Source organism: Corvus brachyrhynchos, unplaced genomic scaffold (assembly GCF_000691975.1).
Source record: "Corvus brachyrhynchos isolate BGI_N302 unplaced genomic scaffold, ASM69197v1 scaffold1, whole genome shotgun sequence".
NCBI lineage: Eukaryota > Metazoa > Chordata > Aves > Passeriformes > Corvidae > Corvus > Corvus brachyrhynchos.
The window spans coordinates 6,415,843-6,436,414 of record NW_008237222.1 but is presented as its reverse complement, the minus strand read 5'-3'; the positions used below and the strand labels follow the sequence as shown (position 1 = coordinate 6,436,414).

Below are 20,572 nucleotides of genomic sequence, written 5' to 3'. Positions count from 1 at the left end.
ACCGCGGAACCCTCAGGCTGGGTCCCGCCGGCCGGAACCGATGACGAGCGAGTGCTTGGGGGGCGAAACCATGAGTGATTAATGCAGCGACGGGCAGATGCGGCTCTGCTCGGCTCTCGCGGTGTGTGCAGGTCCTCTGCATCACACGCGCCTCTGAGATGCGCACCTGGCGGTCACAGTCGATTTCTTGCCCGGCTCGCTAATTCATCAGCCTGGTTTTAAAATACTCGACTAGCTCCCTCTCTCACTACGGCTGAAAAGAACTCCCGACGGCTCAATCTTACACCTTTTCATGGCTGAGCTGTTGGAACTTCTCAACTTCTCCTTGTTCCCAGAATTTACTGTTCAACACTACACAATAAACATATTTTGTCTCTTTTCTTATGCTTTTTCCTGTGCCTCACAGACACTGTTACCACTTTAGCATGAAAATTCAGTGGATTCATTTACTGGTTGGTTCTGAAAACCTTTGGCACCAACACAAAAAGTAGGATAATAAAAATGTACATCATAATGCATGGAAAGCTTTTTTGTGTGTTTATTTTTTACCCTTTTGACATGTACATGTTAGTTTCATCTTCAAGGCTGATGTCTTTGACCGTGTTTGTACTACCTCAGCATATTGCAGGGGTTTGAACAAAGGCTGATGAGAATATGAGTGTATGCCAACATTAGAAGTGCATGGAAAAATCAGCTTTGCACTGAGATTTTAAAGTCTGGAGGAAAAAATAAGCCGTGCTTCATCATGTGTACTGTGAACTCCATGCTATTTTGCCTACTGTTGCACTGCTGCAGCAGGAGGTGATGGAAAGAAAATAAACTGTTTTAAATCAGTCCTTTACTTCAGTGACTATTAATGTGTCTGCCAAAAATGCTTTTATGTCAAGAGGCCCATTAAGTAAACAAGTAAAATCCCTAAGAGACAATGTAATGTTAAGATTTTTTAATTCAGCTGTGTAAGTAATGGAATTGTCTCTTTGTAGAGTCTCTCCAAAGTTTTGAAAGGATATTGATGTGTGTGTCAGAAGCCATAAATTAACCTCAAAACAGTGTTAATCTTTCATCATCCAGATAAATTTTAAATGCGCTGGGTAAACTTCTCTACATAGTAAATGTGGCCTGGTCAGTCACTGCATCTGCAGCAACAGAGAATAACAAAATAGTTCACAAGAATGAAAATATAGTTACATTTCCAAAACCACAGTGACTTCTGGACTTGTTTAATTCTATGGAGCATGAGAATTGTAAAACAACAGAGCTGGAAAGAATCTCAGGAAACAGTCTAGTCCATGCATCTGCTTAAAATACTACCAGCAACTCTCCAAAGAGGGGGTTTATCTTTACCCAATCTCTTCTTTAAATGTCTAACAAGGAATGTTCCATTCCCTACCAGGCATGTCCATAGATTTATTCCACTGGCCATTTTCTAAGGCTGTGTCAATCAGGGACATTAAGAAGAAATTACTTTCTTTGGAACAACCACTTGCCTTCTGAAAACTGCTCTTTGGTGTTTGTCATTTACCAGTCGTATGGTATTTTGGCCATTTCCTGAAAGTGCTCAAGGAGGATTGCTACTGGTACCAAGATTTTCCAGTCAGGTTTCCAAATATTTTACTGTGATGTTCAACAAGTTTAGGAAACTAATGCTAATGAACATCCATACATTCCTTTAGGTGCCACTAAATATTACTTCCTATTCTTGATCTCAGCTAGGAATTTGGCTAAATTACCTTGGAAGACTGTGTCAATCACCAATCAAAACCAGTCTTTGTAGAAATACTTGCAGAGAAATTGCCCCTTTACCTGTTAGAACTTTTTAACCTTCTTCTCTACTTGGAGGAGTTTTAGGTTCACTAGAACAGCATTTCTATTTGCAAAAGACATCCAAACCATCATTATATTTTGTTCTAGAAAATTACTATTAATCACTGCAATGTCCTCAATCTCCAAGCTACTAATTTATCATTCATATTTCTTAAGCTTGACAGAGGAAAAAAAAGATTACTCTTCAGTTTTCACTTTTGATTTTCCTCTGGTGTACTGCCTTGTTTGTGGAACAGCATGGTTTGTACTGTTTAAGCTGCAAATAATTTCTGAGGAACACTAAATTATTTGTGTTTGTAGAACCATAAACCATTAAGGTTCAAAAGACCTCTAAGATAATCTAGTCCACCTGTTAACCTGACATCACCCTCTTTGCCACCAAACCATGTCCACAAGTGCCACATCCACATGCCTTTTGAATACTTCCAGGGATGGTGATTTCACCAATTCCCTGGGCAGACTGTTCCAATGCCTGACCACCCTTTCAGTGAAGAATATTTTCCTAGTATCCAATCTAAACCTCCCCTGGTGCAAGTTGAGGCCATTTCCTCTTGTCCTGTTACTTGGGAGAAGAGACAGACTCCCACTTCATTAAAACCTCCTTTCAGGTAGTTGTAGAGTACAATAAGGTCCCCCCTGAGCCTCCTTTTCTCCAGCCCAGCTCCTTCAGTTGCTCTTCATAAGGAGCTCCAGACCCTTCCCCAGCTCTGTTGCTCTTCTTTGGACTCGCTGCACTGAACTCAGAACTCGAGGTGTGGCCCCACCAGTGCTGAGTACAGGGGGACAATCACTGCCCTGGGCCTGCTGGCCACACTACTGCTGACACAGGATGCCAGGATGCCATTGGACTTCTTGGCCACCTGGGCACAGCTGGCTCATGTTCAGCTGCTGCCAACCAGCACCTCCCAGCCCTTTTCCACTGGGCATCTTCCCAGACGCTCTGCCCCCAGCCTGTAGCCTAGCAGGCAGTTGTTGCGACCCAAGGGCAGGACTCAGAACTCAGTCTTAGTGAACCTCATACAATTGGCCTCAGCCCATCAATCCAGCCTGTCCAGATCCATTTGAAGAGTTTTCCCACCCTGCAGTACATCAACACTCCTGCCCAGCTTGGTGTCATCTGCAAACTGACTGAAGGTGCCCTCAATCCCCTCAAACCAGATCGTTGATAAAGATGTTAAACAGGACTGGCCCCAACACTGAACCCTGGGGAACATCACTGGTGACCAGCCACCAGCTGGATGTAACTCTATTTGCCACCACTCTTCAAGCTTTTAATTATGATACTAAAAAATACAGAGCTTTGCTTCTTCCTCTTCCCCCAAAATACATTTTGGATATAAATTGCTTTATAATAGCTCTGTAAGTTCTTCTGTGAGACAAATATTTTAAATGTGCTTCTGTCTTTCAGTAATGATAATGCAGAACTTGAATGAGACCTGCCAGCTGTCCTGCCCATCTTGTGTCTGACTTTCTCATCAAAATATCTAGACCACTTAAAAAGATTATGACATGATTTGCTATTTCTATGGACAAACATTGTAGCACCCAGCTAAAAATGCAGACATCATTGTATAACATTATTCTTAAAAATAAGCAAAGATGCTCTTTAAAGCTGTTTGCTAAAAAGACCACATTTTTCAGTACAGTGGAACACAACTCAATTAGAGAATAGTTTGGTTTGTCAGTTTTCCTGGGGCATAGTAGGAAATCCTTTCTTGGGTTGCATGTGCACATAAGCTCTGCCTTTGCTTCACAAAACAGACCTAACAAAATATGACAATTGAGTCTTGCTGCCAAAAAGGATTTTAAATGGGCTTGTATCTGTACAGCCCCACTTACCATATGTTGTATTTAGATACCTTAGGCAATGCAGTACCAATTTTTAGCTTTGCATCCTGATACCACATTTAAATCTTTCATCTATGCAAAGGGAAACTAAGTTCCCACTTTAAGGAGAGACAGTAATATTGGTTTCTTGCTGCAATTTAATACACTTATATGCTATTCCCTTTGAGCCCCATTTTAAACCTACTGTTGCCTCATTGCAGCAGGTTGCAATCACACAGGCCAATTCATTCCCTTAATGAAGAATCAGCCACAGTGACATGTGGTATCCAGTCTGAAGACAGAGTTCGCTGTCTCTGATGGACTCTTGCTGTTCAGCATATCATAAAGGAGGCAAAGGATGCTGCAGTCTGTTTCATGTGAAGTCTGGCTGGACTGAGTCACCAAAAGGGAATTAATTCAGAAGCATCTTTTTTTTCTTTCTTTCTTTCTTTCTTTCTTTCTTTCTTTCTTTCTTTCTTTCTTTCTTTCTTTCTTTCTTTTCATTCATTCAGGAACTGAATGTTGATTTTTTTTGCACTTGGTCTTTCAGCAAAAAATGTTGACACCTGCAAATTAACGCAGTACAACCCTTAAATTTCAAGAAGCCAGTTTCACTTTGTGGAATGAAACTGCCCCATCTTGCTTCCCAGGTCCCCTGGGCAGTACTGAGACAGTTACTCAGAGAGTCACTGTCAAACTAGGAATGGAGGTGGTTTGAACTGGCCATTAATAAAGAGTAGACACAGATGTGTGCTTAAACAAATACTCCTTTACAAAGCATGAGTGCTTGTGTCCTTGTGGCAGACTGATGCCTCCTCTAGTTCCAGACCCAGCATCCCCTCCTGAGTGAGCATAGCCACTCAGGAAAGAAAGCTTTTCTTTCACAAAGGTGGGCAAGTACTATTCCTCTTTAGAATATATTGGAAGGGGCTCATTGTTTAAAAGGATAAACCCAGAACAGGGAAACTTTGGTTCCCTGACCTGCCAAACCCAGGATGAACCAAGCAGGTCCTGGTTCCCTGGGTGCATGTCTTTAACAAAAGTCTGGCATTGGGAAGCAGACCTGTTTCTCAAACCACGTTGAAGTCAGATGTCTCTGTAGAAGGACATGTAAGCATGTAAGTCACTACAGAGGAGAGAAAGATCTTGGAGGACTCTGCCTGTAGCCCAGTGTTCCAGGCACTCCTGTGCAAGCAAAGCAGTCTGGAGCTCACACCCCTCTGTCAGGACAGCTGGCTTTTATATTAGGTGGAGCTGGGCAAAGAAGTACAGAAATGACTGCAGAAGAAGACAGGCACTACAATGCCATCTGTCCAGCCAGATAGCCACACCTACTGCATGTAAGCTCATACTTTCTTTTCATTTACAGAGGTAAATGGGATTACAATAACAAAGTTTCCTTTTATACACTCTACTCTTTGTTAACTTCCACGTCAACATATTTTAGTCATCGAGAAATGGTCAGGATAAGGCTGGGTTTTCCTTTCATTTTTTTTTCTCCACGGTGGAAATGGGTCTGGCTGTATCAGCAATGGAAGCCTGGAGGTCAGATTTATACCTACCAATTTCTACTGCTTGACAAACAAAAATATCTTTGTAAGTCAAGGTTGCATCATCCCTGCTGACCTTCTGATATATCACAGTAATCACAGGAGGCAGCAACACTGCCCAACAAATTTAGTGTGGATTACGTCCCTTTTGATTGCTGTAAATTCCCACTATCAGCAGCTGTAACATACTAAGGGCTCACTCACACAAAACATCATAAAACTAGTTAGTGCCAAATAATTTAGAGACAAATTAAGTTTGTAACTTTCTTTGTGACTCTTGAATCCCCACAGATGCTCACACAAGAATAATAATAGTCAGATATTACCCTCAAATCACTTGTGGGCAAAATATTCTTCACAAAAGAGATTTAGATTTAAAACTCTTCTAAAAGCAGTATCATTAGCACATAGATGAGCCATAATAGTGCTCAAATTCCTAACAACTCAGGCCTTTAACTTCATGTAGGATTTAATTCTAATACGCAAGAAGGCTTCTGAAGTTCAAGGAGTTTCTTCTGGTACTGCTGGCACTGCAGCTTTACAAGCAGACGACCCAAATTGCTGTGATACAGGGGACAAATAAAGAAGTACCTGAACATAAATACAAGAAAAAACATTGCCTCCTACTTCACTCCCAGTCTCCACCTAGGGAAGGATGGGCACTCATCCCTGTTAGGAGTCAGCACTATCCAGAGAGCCCCAGCCAGCTCCTTGGCTAAGTCTTGAAAAAAATGTCATTTTTTGTCTCATTTGTGGGAGCTGAAAATGCAACAGAAGGGGCAGCAAAAGCAAAATCTGGCTCCTCAAACTAGGTCAATCTTCCTGGCCCACCCCTGAGCCAACCCCCTCCCGTAGGGAGGCTGGGGCTGCTGTCTGTGTTTGCAGCCTGGCCTGCACTGGGCACTGCCAGTCTAGAAAGAAGTTGAGAGAGAAGAGGTGACAGAGAGGTGGGAAAGTAATCTCTAGGGAGTTACCTCTCCTCAGTGAAGATACACATTTATCACAGACATCAAAGCATCTCTTGCAGCCCTGGGACTGACCCCTTACTGTTGTAGTGGGTAGATAAGAGTAGGGGATGTATAATATAGCCCTCCTTCTCAATTACAGTCTTCTAGATATTTTGCTACAGAACCATTTGTCTTGGAGATTGCATGTTCAGGTAATGGCTTCAAATCAGTTTATTTCATGTTACATGACAGAAAGATTCATAATGGATCTGGAAATTCGCACTAATTTAAGAAGCACTATTTTTAGAGGAAGGCAAAACAGAAAATGCTTCATACTTATACATTATTAAAAACTCTCAGCCTTTGAAAACATTTATTCCCACCCCAAATTTACATTAGCTGATACAAAGGAATGAATAAAAGAGTGCTGCCAGTAAGGCTAGAATTCCCGATTCAGAGTGGATTTTGCCTGCAGTAGCCTCCTGTAACCCTGAAAGAAAAGCTGTTCTGTTTGTCGTTGAGTTCTGTTTGTCATTGAGTTAAGTATCTATAAAAAAGCTTCTAACAGTGTAAAACATTTCTACTGGAAATAAAGGCTACTTTTTTACTCCATTCAAATAGGCTTTTCACCTGTCCTTAGATCATGCAATCTGTTCAAGGAGAGCCATGAGCTCTGCAGTGTGTCCCCCGTCACAGCACATTTGATTTCTTGACATTGACACACTCTGGACACATTGAAACAATATATTCACCAACCATAATGTGAATTCAGTTCTGAGTAAGAAATGTCAACATACATTTAAGAGCCATACTCCATGACATAATCACCAAGATGCTAATTAAAAGTATTGGAAAGAGGGCATATGGCCTTTAGAAGGACAATTTTATGGTCCCCATTGGAGTTCTCAAGAGAATTAGTTTGCAAAAGGGATGACCCTGCAAAACTATAAACATGTGTAGACTTTAATTTTTTAAGATAATCAAATATCCAGAAGACAGCACTGCACAGAACCTTAAGAAATTATCTACATCAGTCTCTGTCTTGAATGGGGATCACTTGTTATGTGCCAGCCCTGGTGGGCCAGTTCTTTCTCCTTGCTAAAGAGGCCTTCAGCTTCAGGCATAACTCCTGGAAAAGCTGGGCTGACACTCAAATCCCTGGCACCCCACTCACCCTGCAAAATAAAAGCCACAAACAGGCAGTTTCAATCATAAATGCTACAGCTGCTGTTGAGTCCTTGTTGCTGCTGTATTTTCTCCAAATGCTATGGTCTCTATATATTGTCCTACTACACTGTTCCCAAGTGAGTCCTGCCTGTGAAAAGCTGGCTCTGGTGGGCTCTCAAAGAGCAGGAGAGCATAATACATTCTCATTTTCCTGATACACACTTGAAAGAGCCAGTATTCTTTGAATAGGTTTAATTCTTCATCTTATTTCACACATTAGAGAAAAAGAGGTTAAATATATAATGAGGTTGCCCAGTAGCCCTCTAAAAGGGGCAGAAAGGGCAGAGGAGAAAAGGTAGGGGAATTATCTAAGTGAGGCAGAGGGTTCATAAAATAAGGCCCACTTATAAAAGCACAGCACAAAGGTTAATTGAGCATTCCTTCAACATGCTTTACAAATATAGGTAGGCTGTAATGGAAAAACAAACTAGAACACAGAGGTCGTGAGTGTATCTACAGCACAGGTGCTGATGCTCTCCACAAGCCCATCCAAAATCAGAAATGTTGGTGAGCACTCAATAGTTCAGGGTCAAGAACAAGCCTGTGGAGGTTCTAGTGCAGAGTGGCCATGGCAGCACAGCACCTTGCTGGCTTTATCAGGTTGGGTCTGGCTTGGAGATCTTCACATGTTCTGAAATACTGACCAAAGACCAGGTTCTAAGCTTGTAGCAGAACTCAGATCTCAGGAGTTCTTTGGTTTTAGCATTGAGTTCCAATTACTTGCCCACTGTACAAAATAATAAGAATAGGATTGTTTAATTCTAGAATATTTTAGAGGCAAACAACAACAAGAAAATCCCAGTAATATCCCATGGGCAGAGGTAAAAATGTTGAGACAGCTCTGGCATGGAAAAGGAGGAAAAGGGAGGAAAAGGGAGAAAAAGCAGGAGCTATGCCATGATGAGGTCTGCCATGAATGTGCTATGAAAGGAGCAGTAACTGAAGCATTTTTAGCACCTACTAGACTTAGTAAGGGTAAATAGTGATAATGGGAGAAGGAAATGGATTTTCACTACTCAGATGTGGACTGGAAAACATTACAGGAAGCTAAGAACCATGTTAAATACAAATTTCCATTTCACAAAGCCTTTCTCAGAGCATTTTGTTTAGACTTGGGTCTGGCTGGTGGGGAAAACTGACAGAATTAAATACAATTTGGGTGAAAGCTGTAGTTGAACAGAACTGCAGAGATTGTGACATAATAACTGGCATGTTCTGACATGTAACCCAATCTTCTAAGAGATGTAAGCTTTAAAGTGCAGAAGTGCTAAAGTGAACATTTGGAGTGCAGATAGGGCATACTGTCAGATACTGCTGTGCTCTATTGCTGGGTTGAAGGCATAGTGTTCAATCTTCTAAGGAACAGAAAAAGTAAAAATGCTGAATGGAGACCATGAACATCAGTAAAGGAGGTTTCACCAAGCTCAGGGGTCTGTAGGAGGGCTCTGCAGGGAAAGAAATCGGTGAAGGCAGTGAAATCTCACCATACTAATGCAAAATAAAAAACTACATTAATGAAGAAAAGAGGTAGAAGGTATAGTAAAGAGTTATAATTGCATCAGGAAGTGAAATTTTAAAAATTACCAAATTAAGTGTTATTGCCTTCTGACAGTTTGGTAGATTTTTTTTTTAATAAGACTTGAGGTGAGAGAATAGGGAAAGGCTCTGTGTTCATTTTATAAAGATCAATAGTTTTTCCCCTCTTTTCCTGGAACACCGACCTCATGAAATACTCAAATTGAATTTCAGTGTTTCTGTCACCTGACAGTTTTCTGATGCAGTCAGAGTTTGTCCATGGTATTCAAAAGTGAGCCAAATTTGGGTCATCATCAGCCATTTAATTTTGCTTACCAGTGAGGCAAAGCTAATGAAGACATCTTTCAGAGCAGTGTAATATGTGTTTAATGTGTCAGCACTTGTGAAATTGAGTTCCCTTCTTTAAAAGATGCAAGGAACTTTTAAATGCAAGGAGGTAACATGACATGTGAACATTGCCACGTTGAACTTTGTTTTGAACCATTGAAACATTTATACCACATTTCAAACATTCCAGCATGTTACCTTACAGTCAAAGGGTATCACAAGAAAATTCATCTTGCCTCTGATCTCTGTTTGAATGTTGCTGAAGTGAAGCTGATAAAGGAACTTCAAAAGGAGTGTAAATTATTTACAGGTTCTGGGACTTCCACATTGGAAAATACAATTGGGAAAAGATAATGAGATTTCAGTTCTCCAAACACTGAAAGACAAAAATGCTACATCAAAGATTCAGCTTCTTTTATCTTTATATGGCATTATACAAACAGTAATTAAAAATGCAGTGAGAAGTAGACACCTAGGGAGTCAAATAAACTCCTGATGTCTTTCATTAAGTGCCTTAAAATAATTTTTCTTTTAAATATTGTGAAGCATTATTTTCACCTCTGGGGCATCTACATAGGTTTTTTCTTCTACATATCTTGAAACATTTCACAAATACAGTGACACTGAAAGCTAGAAAAGAGGATCATCTCACTAATCACTCTGGAGAACAATGCCCAGCATCATATTATGTATATCACACTTTGAGACAATGTTCCATAAGCTAATAGTTTTCAAGAAGCTTTTCTTAAATTTGAACCTGTGAAGATACATAAGAATTTTTTTTTTTTGTCTACACATTTTCTACCTTTTCCCCACAACTTCAAAGAGTTTTCACCCTTCCAAAATGTAAGGCAGCCCCATATGCCCATGATAAAGCAGAAAACCTTAGAGCTTTATGAGACAAGTGTAGGGACCCCCGTCCAATCCTCATCAGGGACATTCCCACATCACAGAGAACATCAGTACATCTGGCACTGACTGGCAAATGAGGTAGAAAGATCCAGCTCTTATTACCCTGCCTGAAAAACATCTGCAGATAGAGACAGGTCGATATGTTCTTCCCATCTGAAGGCAAAATCTGTCTGATTTAGGAGCAATAATTGTTCTGGGTTGTGTGGCAGCTATTTTCAGATGCTGATCCTCTTCTGACTTGTCATGATTAAGGTGTTGTTCAGCCTTCCTACTTCAGAGGTTCCACATAAAGGAAAATAACAACTGGGCACCTCTGTGCAGAGGCTTCCATTGGCAGACAGAAGATGCTTGGCAGACAGAAGGTGCTTGGCACCAGTGAGAGGCAGGAAGAGGAATGTTCTCTGTCACTGCCAATGCTGCATCTGTGGAGAGGGTGTCACGGTCTGTGCATTGTAAAGATTTTAGAAACAACCAGAAACTGTTTGTTTGTTTGTTTCTTTAAAAATGAAATTATACAAACAGAAAAAGTGAGGCGATCTCATGTGCAAATGTCACTGTGACAAGTGCCTCAGCTTATTGGAGAACCAGTTACCATTCCTGACACATAAATACCTCCCACTCCATTTTATGAGTGAGACACTTCAGTGGTGTTGTGTGTAAATAATACAAAATAACTTGCTTACAAGAGCAGACATCAGTTTTTCCTTCCTCCCACTTTCCAATGCTTGTCATGCCCAGCTTCATTCACTTCAATTAAAAGACCATGAACTCATTAAAGAGAGATGATAGAGAAGTGCAGAATTCAATGATGGAATTCATGATGTATGTAAGCAATGCTAATAATAATTCCTTGTTGAAAAAGGAAGCTACTAATATGATCAGCAAGGATTACACTTTGTTTGCTGTCCCCAGTATTTTAGGTCACAAAGCATATTGCTCCCTGAATGCCAAAGCTGACCCTAGGGCTAAAACCAATGGAAAATGAATGAAAGAAATTGGTTTGTTGTTTTTTCCTCCCTTCTCTTGGAAGTAAAGTAATGAATGCTGAACAGACGGCAAAACAAATAATTCTTTCCTGGAATGGAGCAACAAGAATCCTCCTTAAAATAGGACAGCAATGAATCTGGAAGAGCCAAATCTCTCTAAAGACACTGACCAAAGAAAACTGACCAAATTCACACTTTTCTGGTTGCTGCCAGCTGCAGAATCCATGTGAGTGTCCCATGTCCCTTCTTTCCCCCTCTGGTCTGTACAAAGAGACACTGCTGTTCACCCTTCCTGGATTGCACCTCCTTCAGAAGCTGACTTTGCAAGACTGGTAGAAAAGGGTCTGTCATCTTTCAGATAGATTGGGAGATAATGTTTTTCTCTTCCCAAGAAGAATTCATTGCAACTGTATTTATGTCAGTTGAAGGGAGGGAAAAAAATGTCAGAGGAAACATAGGTATTGAGATTACATACTGATGTATCATTTTGGACATGAAAGCAAAGGTTCTGAAATAGGAAAATTGTTCCCTTTTTCCTTCTTCCGCTTGCCAGAGCTACGCCACTCTTGCACCTTTGAAGTCCCTGTGAGCTACTGCATCAGATATTATTAGATCTTGTGAGACAGAAATTCTTCACTAATAAGTTGGTGAGGCAGTGGAACAGGTTCCCATAGAAGTTTTACATGTCCCATCCCAGAAAATGTTCAAGACCAGGTTGGATAGGGCCCTGAGCAACCTGGTCTAGTGGAATGTGTCCCTACCCATGGCAGGGGGGCTGGTACTAGATGATATTCAAGGTCTCTTCCAACCCAAACTATTATATGACTCTACAGAGAGCAACATCTCCAAGAAATGCAAACTCCTTTTCTGGTGGCATATGTCAGAGCTTTTTGCTTTATAACAATATTAACTTATTTTATTCTCTTTTTTTGATTGTCATTGTGTTTTACTTTAACAATATACTGAATTTGCTGTGAGCAATTAGACTTGGACTGGTTTTGGCAGAAGACCCAATTGACTCTTTAATTGGTTTTGGCAGAAGGGTTCCAGTGGACTCATTGCAAATATTTTGTTGAGGTGGTTATGATGCCTTAGGTTTTAACTTTCATATTTTTCAAATCCTATACTGCCTAGTGTGTAACTCTGAAGTTTCTTGTAGCCTGTTAATTTCTGCTCTCTCGTGCTAGGTAGACACAACAAAGTCTCTCCAGGCCTGCTCTCCAAGAACACTCTGATTGTCTTAGGCCAAAATGTGTAAACCTAAAGTCTCTGAAAGGAGGGGCAAGCTGAGGGGAATTACATCATTAAACTGAAGCTTTAATTTGGGAATTAACCCTGATATGCAAATGAACCACACCTATAAAAGTGTGAAGAACTTGTGACCTGTCATCCACCTTGGGGTCCATCTTGGCAATAGCCTCTGGCTCCCCAGGGGGTACCTTTGAAGGCCTTTCAAACAAATCCCTACCTTATTCCCTTACTCCTGTCTAGTCTCTGGTTTTAGGTGGCCTCTCAAGGCATCAGTTAAGCCGCAGGCAGCTGCTCACTTGCTCCCCCACCAGCAGGACCAGGAAGAGAATCAGAAGGGTAAAAGCTGGAAACCTTGTGGGCTGAGATAAAGATAGTTTAATAGGGAATGCAAAAGACACACACACAAGCAAAGCAAAACAGGGAATTATTTCCCTGCTTCCATGGGCGGGCAGGTGTTCAGCCATCTCCAGGAGAACAGGGCCCCATCACATATAACAGTATCTTGGAAAGACACCACTCCAAACGTCCATATGGTCTGGAATATCTGTTTGGTCAGTTTGGGTCACCTGTCCCAGCTCTGTCTCCTCCCAGCTCCACATGCACCCCCAACTTCCTTGCCAGCATGGCAGTACAGAAAGCAGAAAAGGCCTTGGCTCTTCCTAGTTCACATGCTGCTGTCAAGAGTATGTATGCACCCGTTAAGAGTCCAGTGACAAACCCAGATAGATGAATATCCACAAACAATGCTAGCTGTCTAGTTGCAACAGGAATAACACAGAACTGCCACCATGATTAATGTCAATCATTGTTAAGGAGGTAACATCTGAGGTATACAGAGAAAGAGACTTTACTGACCAAGGAGTCAGCTCCAGAGAATGAGATCCAATGTCATCTTACCATGCTCACATCAGAGCTCTTGTATTCAAAAGGGAACTGCTCTTTGATGATCCTAAGGTGTCCCGGGTTCTTCTGCTTTCTCGGAGAAGGAGAGGCTCTGTCTTAGAGTTACACAGCTCGGACCCAAACTGAAACTTATAATGAGAAAGAAACAAAATGCAGCAGACCTATCAGGTAGAGGGCTGACCTGTAGGATTTAGTTGTCCCCCAGGCTTTTGTCTGATTTCCCATCCTATTTTTGACAATCTACAATCAGCTTAGTCTGCCTCTTAGTCTATTAGTTACATAATTTCAACAGAATGCTTGAGAAGAGTGTCCTTAGAATAATTTCTTTGTTTGAGATGCAAAACATTCACAGGTATCACTAAACAGGTTTTCACACTTCACAAGGAAAGGAGCTATAGCTCCTAGCAAGCATTTGAGCCAGCCCCGTCTGTGGTGGCAGCAAAACCTGCAGTGCACCAATTGTCCCAGAAACATATTTTGTGGGGAACAAGAGTTGTACCTGTAGCTGCACTGATGGAGCTGATGAAGCTACTAGAGACACAGAAGACTAAATAGGACCTGAAGAGACCATTCTGTTAATTTTCCCACATTGGGACAGAATTCAGTGTTTTCCTGAGATGGATTTTAAAGATGAAGATGTGGTGAAGATCTGCAAACTCCCCAGGGACCTATTTCAGTGTTAACTACATTATTTGTTAGAAAGCGTTTCCTAATACCTAATTTAAGGTTTTCTTTTTGCCGTTTAAAGTGATTGCTTTCCTCTCATCCTCAGCTGAAATGAAGTATACTTCATTGCCTTCCTTTTCATAGCAAAAATTCAGAGGTATAAAGACTGCTATCATTTTTCCTTTATTTTTCCTCTTTCCTGTAGCTCAACAACAAATGTGTCAGCCTTTCTACACAGCTCACGCTCTCTAGACCTCATGGGCTTTTCCTGACCTCTTTTCATTTTCCTGCATCACTCCTGAAAACAAAGTCTAGAATGGGATATTATGCATCAAGGATGGACTTACAAGTGATACCCGAAAACATTTTTGCTTTAGCTCTACTAATAATGAAAAAAATGTTTGTATTGAAAAAGAGAGTAGACTATCTGTGCCTGTACAGCATCGAGTAAGTGAAAGCTTCTCCTAAAGAGCTCACACACAAACATGGCATAGTGACATGGGCAAGAAACAGTACTAAAAGAAAATTAATAACCAAAAAGAGAAACACAGTACTATAGTTCTTAATAGATGCTACATACTCTACTTCTTAGTAAAGCTAAACCAAAGATAATGAGGAGGACACTTTGTGTCTCCATAGTTCAGAATCTGAGGAAAAAAGCATGTTTGGTTACATATTGTAAATACACCCTATATTTATTAAAGCATGCAGCCCCTTGGTAAGGGGAATGGTACATGCCTATCCAAAGGGAACATCTCACAGAGCAGCTCACAGAAGTATCAATGTTTTTGGCTGAGCTCCAAGCTATGTCACCTGTCCAAACTGATCCATCTTTTGTAGACCCATACATAATACCCATCAAGTCAAATAAACTATGATCTAATCAAACCAGATAAAATGCCTTTATAATGAAAGAAATCACCTATGAAGTCAGGACCTGAATGAGCATAAAAATACCTACAAGAGGGACAGAAATTATTTTGCTGTGGCAAGTGTCCTACTCCAAGGTTTAGTATTTTGTTCTAACCTTAAGGAAAGTTTCCCTCGCTTTATTGAAAATTTAACAAGGTTAGGCTCAAGTGTGTGAAGAAAAATCCTTTTTTTAATCTCTCGTGCAATGAAAAATGCTTTTCATTCCTTTTGAGAAAGTCTTCCATAAAGCAAGATGGTGAGGTTTATAGTAGAAAGACAATGTTTTTCCATGAGGAGTTGTAGAGAGCAGTAAGATCCCTTCACCTTCTCTTTTCCAGGCTGAGCAACTCCAGGTTGACTCACAGTCTATTTTCATATCTTGTGCTCCATTCCCTCAAGTATCCTACAAACCCTCTGCTGGTCTTGCTCTGCTCCATAATGTTCACATCTGTCTAGCACTGGGGAGGCCCTAACTGGGTGCAGTACTCCACTACAATAAACCCTACAATAAATGTGTATATTTACAAACATGGATCGCTCAGTGTTATTTGACTCTAATCCACGCCGATGGTTCTAGTAACAAGAACCTGGATTAACCTCTCCTTCTAGGGTGGGTTGTAACAGTGAGCCTGACCTAGTTTTCATGAACCATTTTGAAACACTTGTTCAGATCTCACGTTTTTAGGCATGTTCATTTATATCCAAGGCTTTGACACTCAGCCTGTTCATTCACACTACCCATGTAATTTGCTCTAAACATGGGAAACATTTTTGCAGAAGTCAGAGTGTGTTTGCAGATTATTTCTGAAAAATAAATTGTATAGATCAATTCTTCTACTTGCTGTAACTTTGCACACCTCTCCCAGAGTCTGGCAAGTATGTATTTTGACATTTTAGAGGCTGTGGTGGTGAATGGTCAAGTATTTAAATTTAACTATTTACTGATGTAGAAACTGGAGAATGTATCTCTGCCCTCCCTATTTGGTGCTATATCTACCGAGTTTGCTCTGCATCATTTGGTTTTGCAAGGGCAGTGCAGGGACTCCATGAAAATAAAAGGAATAGTCAGGTCCCCAATAAACCAGTCATGGTGATCAGGAGACTCTCCAAGGAGAGGCATAATATGTGCTTACTTGGACACCAGAGGAAGAATGAATATTTTAGGTGGCTTTCAGGGAAAAGAAGGCATTATTGCTGTTTCATACAGTATTTTATCTAGCAGACATGGGCTGAGACGATTATGAGATTGAGCTGTGCCACTGAAAGGGATGGCCACAGAAATATCTGGCTTGTAAGCCTGTGTAGCAACTGGGCAGACATGCACATGCTGTCAAAATGAAGGTGGATCTCCACCTTCCAGAATGAGAGATTCAGGGAATCTGCCAACAGCACGGGCAGACATTGAAGCATTTGTAGAAACTAAGCAGGGTTTTAAAGGTGTAAGTATTACACATAGGATAGCATCAGATAATTCTTTATCCAAGTCTATCCCTTCCTGTCTTTTTTTAGTGTCTCCTAAATACTAAACTAGCTTATTTTGGATAGTTATTCTCTACTCTTCCTCTTGATCATGATATATGAAATAGGGTAGATATTGGTTAGCTATCAAAAATTCTTTACTGTGAGGGCGGTGAGGCACTGGAACAGGTTGCCCAGAGAAACTGGATGCCCTGTCCCTCGGAGTGTTCAAGGCCGCCTTGGATGGGGCTTTGTTATCTTCTGTTTTGTTTTGTTTCTTTTTTCTGTTCTAGTGAAAGGTGTCCCTGCCCATGGAAAGGGGTTGGAACTGGATGAACTGTAAGGTCCCTTCCAACCCAAACCATTCCAAAATTCTATGTAAAAAGAACTCAACACAGAGAGATAGAGATCCCAATAGGGTGCTTGACCATGGTCAGACAGCAGGAACACGGACTTGCCGGCCATGATTTCTGTTGTCATACTAAGGAATGCTGCTACATTTTATGGGATAGTCCCTCAGATCTGCTGAGTTGGTCACATTTGAAGTCCTCAGAGCAAGACACCAGGGCCTCAGGGCGATGGGTCTCAGGCATTCCTTAAACAGCTGGACCAAGTATTACTGAAGATGAACACTCACACCTATTTCAGGTGGAAATTGGGCTGTTATTGTTCTTAGAGTTTTTGAAGGAACAGATTACCATAAATACATTTTTTTTAAAGTGACTGGGATGTTGGAATTTTGAAAGGTAGGAGCAGGCAGTCATTCATTCAATGGATATTATATGCACTTCATATTCTCACACAGATAAAAATTAAAGTTTTGAAATACAGAACCCAAATCAACTACACTGGAAAATGCAAATTAGATTAAATTCAGAGTTTTCAAAGTGCAAGAACATGAATATATATGCATACATAGCATATTATTTAAAATACAACATTACTATGATATGCTACACATATATATTTTATATTATTTATTTTATGTGCTACTTGGGATGGTGATAAATGATCTTGTGCATTCACCTTCCAAGAATTCAGGTCTGGTTTTGAGTGCCTCAGGCAGATATCTTTAAATCCTTGCTTTCTTTTAGAAAATAGGGCATGATAAACAAGGGGACTTGTTTAATGTGCCAGTGCAATTTTTAAAGTGGTTCTTTTCAAGAAGACCCAAAGCTGAGAGCCTTTTAACAAAAAGTGTCCTGGAGATACAGGCTTGAGATACTGTCAGATTTAACAATCCACCTTTCATCACTTGTCAGATACTGTTGTAGGAAAGCCCATTTAGAAATGTCATGTGGTAGAGCAGCTGTGTAGGTGTACACTGGATGTCAGAACCTGTTTCCATTTGCTGTCTTTCCTCAAAGTGCTCATTAAGGGACCATAGTCACCATCTTCTAGCATTGCAGTTCTGGGTATTAAAGGCATTTATGCATCCAAATAAAATATTTTTGTACTGTGTCAGATGGCACAGGTTACAAACTACAATTTAAAATGGTGGTTACTGTAACTTCATTACTGAATCACTTCATCCCAAAAAAAAGCAGTGGACACAAGAAAACTAGTATGAGTGTATATTTTTGTCAGATATGGCATGACTAAATATTCACCATGTAGTCAGTATGTGATCTGATTAAATTTCTTATTTTTCCATGAGACTTGTAGAGAAAGTGTTGTTTTCTGCACCATCAAAAGCTCAGTCTCACAACATGGTGCACTGTTCTTGCCCTCATTGATGGTGTTTTCTCTGGATGTTTCCAGTGAAGCAACAACAGCCTAGCAACATGTAAAATGAACTCTTCTACTTCCTGCAGTGGTTTTAATGTGACTGGGGAGGCTGCTCAGTATGCCCTAGTAGGTTGTTAGTAGCAGGATTTAAAGCAGCTGCCTCTCTTTCTCAGATGGCTACAAATTCTTGTGTCTTAGACAGCCTTTTCAATACCATTTCTAAAAGTCAGTGTTGGGTACTGTCAATATGCTAAAAAGTTTTGATGCTGCTTTTCTCGTCCTCCTGCACAAACCTATTTTAGCAAGCTTGGGATTGGGACTAGCATGAGTGCCTAAAGACTAGGAATATCTCACTTTTTATATTAAATTTATATTAAATTCCGTTACATTCTGCTTCCCCTTAAACAAAAAGCAAGTGGCACATACCTTTAGCTTTTCAAACACCAAAAGTTTGATCATTATTAAAACTGAGACATGAAAGATTTTCTCAATCTGCCTAAAGCTAGAGAGTCGTGATGGTTTTCCAGAATATCTTCCTCCCTCCCCTCCCAGTAACGTGGTTTCATTCCCTAATACTAACACAAATGGGAAGTGCACTACCTTCTCTTCATGGCTTGAGGGGGTCATTAGTTTATTACAGATGTTCCAAATTAACCTTCTACCCCAATACAGCCAGCTGTGGTTTCACACTGTGCAACTTCAGCATGATAATATTTGCTTTCTAAAACCCAGGATGTTTTCAAAAGTAAATTATCATCTTGTTTGCATCATCGTGTATTGAGAAGCCTTTATGAGTGTTTATGAAAGGGGCAGGAAATGAGAGGTAAAATTGTCTGTGTTTCAGAAAAGTTTATGGTTTATCTAAATTTCCTGGCCTTGAGGAATTTAGTATCTCTAATTCAGCACTGCAGTAGAATTAATTGCCTTGGATATTCTTTTTAATGTGAATGTAATGCTCAGACAAATACAGCTATTGAGAGACCTTGTATTGTTTGGTTCACTGTACAGGCAGAGAGCCTGGAAATCCTAGGCATGGGCTGGGGCTCCACTTCACTCACCAAGGCTCACACAGGCTATGCACAGGCTGCCAGGTTGGCACTTCCCACATCACGTTCAGCACCCCTGGTTCTCTGCTGCAGATTGGGAACCCTCCCACTTTTTTCCTGTGGACCCAGACATGACAGGGTAAGGTAACAGGTAGTGGCTAGTGGAATCTGGTATGTGCCATCTTAGAGGTTTATGTGGGATGCCACAGAGGCACACCAGAACATGGGCAGCAGTAATGCTCCCCCCTCTGACATCACAACACTGCACAGAGAGCAAAATGCCTTCCCTGCTTTGCAAAGCTGACAGCCTGAGTGTCTTGAGAACAGACTTAAATATTTACTTGCTATTACACCATCCACAGATTACTCTTCTCTGGGGAGTTGTCATCAAGCCTTTAATGCAATATTCAGGCTCATTAACAGCCTGTGTTGACAGCCTAAAAGAAAGAGGTCAGAACCCAATATTCAAATGTATGATGTCTGCACCTGAGGAAAAAAGCAATAACCAGAAAATATCCGCTCTCAGAAACAGTCTGTTAACAAGAGCCATGCTGACGGCGCAAACAAAACATAAATGAATATATCCTACATTTTAAAGGGCAAACCCCAAAGCCAAAAAAGCAAAAGAAAGCCAAACACTTCATGAAGTCTGATAGAAGCAGCTATTGCTATCAATTACATGCAGTAAAAACTAAACAAGAATGGTAATAGACATGGACAGCACTATAAAAGTTCCAGAGAGACAAATACATAATAGCTTACAGGTAAGGGACTATACAAGGGCAAAAGCCTAGCTTAAAGTAAGAAAGAAGGGGCCAAAAAAAACCCAGAGACATTATAACAAAATACTAAATAAGTAAATATCAGTCAACTAAAGTCACGGATCCTGGCTTTGTTGCTAAAGCAGAATTACCTTATGTGGCATCAATTAACTAATTCTTTCAACCTGACAAGATTACAGAATTAGAAGGATCTCGACCCTCTCTTCTACCCCTACTCTGCAATTTTGGTAGGAACTTTTTCATTCTGTTTTAAACTTGTCCTGTAATCAAAATTCCATATCCTTCCCATGAGATCCTTCTGTTTCACTGGCCTCACCACATGGATGGCTAATGCTTATCTTCCTTACAACAATTTAATCACATATTCCTTATCCTGTTCAAAACCCACACTGGAGCAGGCTGTTCCTGAAGAACTGCACCCCATGAGAGGGACCCACCCGGGGCTGTACCTGTGGGAAGAACCCTGAAATGGAGCAGGAAAACAAAGTGAGGATTATGGAGCAGCTCAGATGAAAGGTTATGAACTGATCACTTGCCCAATTCCCATCCCCTGTGCAGCTCAGGGGAGAGCAAGCAGAGCCAGTACTGGAGTTGAGCCCAGGCAGAGCAAGTGGGAGGGGGCAGAGGAAGGTGATTTTAGTTTGTCTTTTCTTCTTACTATCTAAATCTATTTTTAATTGGCAATAAATT

General features: G+C 40.7%; 1 protein-coding gene across 3 annotated transcripts in view; it reads right to left on the bottom strand.

The window, feature by feature from the left end:
• CUNH14orf132 (chromosome unknown C14orf132 homolog) overlaps window positions 1-20,572 on the bottom strand; it is a 234,467-nt gene that overhangs the window by 41,877 nt on the left and 172,018 nt on the right. For 2 of the 3 annotated variants that reach the window (XR_001860238.1, XR_001860240.1), the window contains one exon: window positions 12,610-13,418. The exons of the other annotated variant lie outside the window; for it this stretch is intronic. The gene's annotated coding sequence lies outside the window, so the exon portion shown is untranslated. Of the gene's footprint in view, window positions 1-12,609; window positions 13,419-20,572 lie in introns of those variants that run through there. 3 annotated transcript variants of the gene reach the window in all.